Genomic DNA, 4,619 nt, shown 5'->3' on the forward strand with positions numbered 1-4,619 from the left:
CTTCTGGGCACAGTCAAGTACTTACGAAGTCAGAGTGTGATCGAGATGGGATTGACCACTCCAAGAGTTGGAGAAGAATAAATCGCTGTATTTCAATTTAGCAAAACCTTGGCCAGGATAATCCATCAGATGGATTTGATATTTTGAAATACAATGTGGACAACCTGATCAGAATTGACAGTTGAACTCTGGGGTATCCTATGATCATTTTGGTCAAGGGGATGAATTATATGAAACTATATCCACATGGGTTCTAAGGATGTTGTTCTACACATTCGACCTATCCGGTCGTCGGGTACCATTGCTAGATGATCACTTCGATTGGAACAGAAATTTATTTCTATGCTACTGACTTAGGTTCGGACCTATGAGGTCACACACATTAGAGTTCATGATCCGATCGGATGGTTGATCAACGATTAAGAATCGTTCTAGGGTTAAATGATCAATACGATTGACATTTAACCCAGTGCCAGTGTTGCAGGAGGATCGATTAGCAATTTGATTGCTAATTGGCTTAATTTGATTAAGCCAATGGGCTGAGATTAAGTCTAATTAAATATAATTTAATTAGATTTAGTTTGGGCTTGATTGGATCAAGTCCAATTGGTTTATTGGATAAACCAAGTGCAAGGAAAAACTAGTCCAAGTTCAACTAGGACTTGGGTCAATCTAATTTCTAATTTGATTAAAAAATTAAATCAGATTTAAATCTAATTTAATCTGATTAAATTAAGTTTTTAATTGAGTTAAGACCTATTCTAATTGGGTTGATCTAATTTTGATTTGATTTAGTTTGAGAAACCAAATTAAAACAAGTCATAAGATAGAATCCTAGTAAGACTAGGATTCCACCTTGCACCACATAAGCCTTCCCCATGCCCTCTCTCTCATTCAACGCCAATCTCCCCTTATTTTATGTGACAAAAGCCCTCTCCCAGGTCTCTCCCACGTTCACAAAAGGTTTTGTCTCTTCTTTCTTACATGGAAGGTGGTTTGGATCAAATCAAAGAGGAATAAGTTTGGATTTCAAATTCTATGAGATAGAGTTTTAGAAATCCAAAACTCTTTCAATTTTGCACCGAATTTATCCAATTTTTTTTTGAAATTTTTGTGGCTTTTAGGGTACATATTGTGTACCCTTTGCTAATGATCCATGGGTTGGGAAATGTGTCCCAAAAAGCCAATCGTCAAGCTGTTGACGGTTGAGCAACCAAGTATTGTAATTGATTTGTTAATAAATAAAATATATTTGGCATTTTCATCATAAGCTTTCATCTTCTAATGAACTCCGTTGTTATGATGAAGTCCTTAGGACTATTTAGATTCGATAAAGAGAGGATTTATCGATTAGTCTTTAAAACTGTTCACGACCAAATGATAGGCTGTTAATAAGGACAACAGCTTCTATCGAGCATAGGTCGCTGTAGGCCATATGGGTTGGTTGTCCTCTTAACCAAAGAGTGTGGAGACACTGGTATGGCATACAGGTGAGATGTAAGGGTACATCGTCATTGAACGTGACCAACTCCAGAGCATTCTGCTGTCGAGAATGTCTCTGATGGGATATAGGTATAAGTGTCCCTTAGACTTGAGATCGCCTCAGTGACTTGCAAGCAACTCACTGTGCTTTGGTACTGGACTAACTGAATTTCTAATTCAGAGATGGAAGGCTTCTGGGCACAGTCAAGTACTTGCGAAGTCAGAGTGTGATCGAGATGGGATTGACCACTCCAAGAGTTGGAGAAGAATGAGTCACTGTATTTCAATTTAGCAAAACCTTGGCCAGGGTAATCCATCAGATGGATTTGATATTTTGAAATACAATGTGGACAACCTGATCAGAGTTGACAGTTAAACTCTGGGGTGTCCTATGATCATTTTGGTCAAGGGGATGAATTATATGAAAACTATATCCGCATGGGTTCTAAGGATGTTGTTCTACACATTCGACCTATCCGGTCGTCGGGTACCATTGCTAGACGATCACTTCGATTGGTATAAGAATTTAATCCTATGCTACCGACTTAGGTTCGGACCTATGAGGTCACACACATTAGAGTTCATGATCCGATCGGATGGTTGATCAACGATTAAGAATCGTTCTAGGGTTAAAAGATCAATACGATTGACATTTAACCTAGTGCAAGTGTTGCAGGAGGATCGATTAGCAATTTGATTGCTAATTGGCTTAATTTGATTAAGCCAATGGGCTGAGATTAAGTCTAATTAAATATTATTTAATTATATTTATTTTGGGCTTGATTGGAACAAGTCCAATTGGTTTATTGGATAAGCCAAGTGCAAGGAAAAACTAGTCCTACTTCAACTAGGACTTGGGTCAATCTAATTTCTAATTTGATTAAAAAATTAAATCAGATTTAAATCTAATTTAATCTGATTAAATTAGGTTTCTAATTGGGTTAAGACCTATTTTAATTGGGTTGATCTAATTTTGATTTGATTTGGTTTGGAAAACCAAATTAAAACAAGTCATAAGATAGAATCCTAGTAAGACTAGGATTCCACCTTGCGCCACATAAACCTTCTCCACGCCCTCTCTCTTATTCAATGCCAATCTCCACTTATTTTGTGTGACAAAAGCCCTCTCCTAGATCTCTCCCATGTTCACAAAAGGTCTCCTCTCTTCTTTCTTACATGGAAGGTGGTTTGGATCAAATCTAAAAGGAATAAGTTTGGATTTCGAATTCTATGAGATAGAGTTTTAGAAATCCAAAACTCTTTCAATTTTGCACCGAATTTATCCAAATTTTTTTTGGAATTTTCATAGATTTTAGGGTATACATTGTACACCCTTTTCTTGTGATCCATGTACGAAAATATGGAGGAGGTGCTCAAGAGTTGGGCATCCCTTAACTTGCCATGTTTGGATAAGCCTTGACTAGGTGTTTGACCTAGACAAGGACTCTATCATATCTCTCTATATAAGATGAGTTTCTTCATGAGATTTTAGGAAGAGATAGATATTTGAGAGACCTTTCTTCCATCTAAAAATCAAAGAGAAATACCTTTGGGTCGTAGAGATATAAAAGATGCAAGTTTGGATGTCTAGAGAGAAAAATGTGAAGAAGAAGAGGGTCTTCTTCTAGGGTTTTTATTTTCATATCTTTCCTCCTTCCATATTTAGTTTCCTGAGAGCATCTCAGATCTGAAACTTCTCCTTCTACTTTCCATCTTTGGAAGAGTCCAAATCAAGAAGAAGGAGGCACCTGATCAACCATCAAAAAAGGATCAGCGCAGTACTAGCATACTGTGCTGATTTCCTGAAGCAGGACTTCTGATCGAGATTCGTGGGCTCGTGTGGACGACTCCTAGAGGCCGAACGCGTGTGCGGCTTGAAACATCATCCTTAAGCCCAGATCAACGAGGTTAGAGCGTCTAACTTGCAAGGTAATAGATCTGATCTATTGTTTAATACATACATTAGATGTGGTATAAAAATATGTTGATATGATCAACATGTAGTTCATGCTATATTTATATATTTTAATTTTTGATTTAATGCCATGTAATAATCATGTAATAGGATCTTAGATCTAGGGATTCTCTGGTTTTAGAAAATAAATTTTGATTTATTTTAGTCTTCCGCTGTATGATCTTGAAAAAAGTTTCAAGATCTAACCCTGAAACCCTAGATCTGGTTCCTTCAATTGGTATCAGAGCAAGGTTCGTTATTACATGATTATTTATACATGCTTAGATTATTTTTTAGATTAGATCTAATTTATAATCTGATTATTAAATCTGAAATTAAAATTTTAGATCAATCAGAAACTGCAAGGTTGTCCTGCTGTAAGGTTTACCCCTTACAGTGCAAAGGTTGTCCTAGTTTGTGTAGATCTATCTTTAATCATAAATTTGTTAGATATGATCTAGATTAAATTTATGATTTATTAGATTTAAAAAATATTTAAATCTAAAATAAAATCTCTTTGTTAATAATTTTTATGCAAAAAAATTATTTAAAGTTGAAATTGTTTCAATTACATGAACCTGTTTAGATTAGATCTAAAGTAGTTTCATATTTATTTCACTTGCATCTTGATTATGAATCAAACATGCAATATGATTGGTAGAATCATATTGTAAAATTATTTTACAAATATGAAAATTATTTTTTTTGAAAAGCCAAACCCAACCCTCAGCCCAAAACTTAATTAAGAATTAAGAAGTTGTTTGATTAGGTTCTAGGATTGTGAATTGAAGAACCTAAGACACAAATCATAACACATTGGGTTAATGGGTTAGTGGAAATTAGGTCCATTAATTGGGTTAGACCTATGGTTAGATTAAAGATGGACTTAATTAGAGAATTGACTAAATCTAATCAATTGTTGTCTTAGATTAGGTCAAGGATTCTCTAGATCAATTACAATAGTTGTAGTTGGTCAAGTCCATGTCTTTAGCGAGAACCAAATGGACTTGATTCTTGGCTAAGCGGTCTAGCACGAACTGTTAGTTTGATCTAATCGAAACTAATTAAACCGTTGGTGTCTAAGGTAAACCAGACCGGTGGTTTTTAATTGGGAGCCCGCTTACCTGGCCATTTCTGATGGTGTCTAAGGCAAGCTTTGGCAGACCCTCCCACTGATCGAACT

The sequence above is a fragment of the Elaeis guineensis genome, chromosome 1 (genome assembly GCF_000442705.2).
Source record: "Elaeis guineensis isolate ETL-2024a chromosome 1, EG11, whole genome shotgun sequence".
Classification (NCBI taxonomy): domain Eukaryota; kingdom Viridiplantae; phylum Streptophyta; class Magnoliopsida; order Arecales; family Arecaceae; genus Elaeis; species Elaeis guineensis.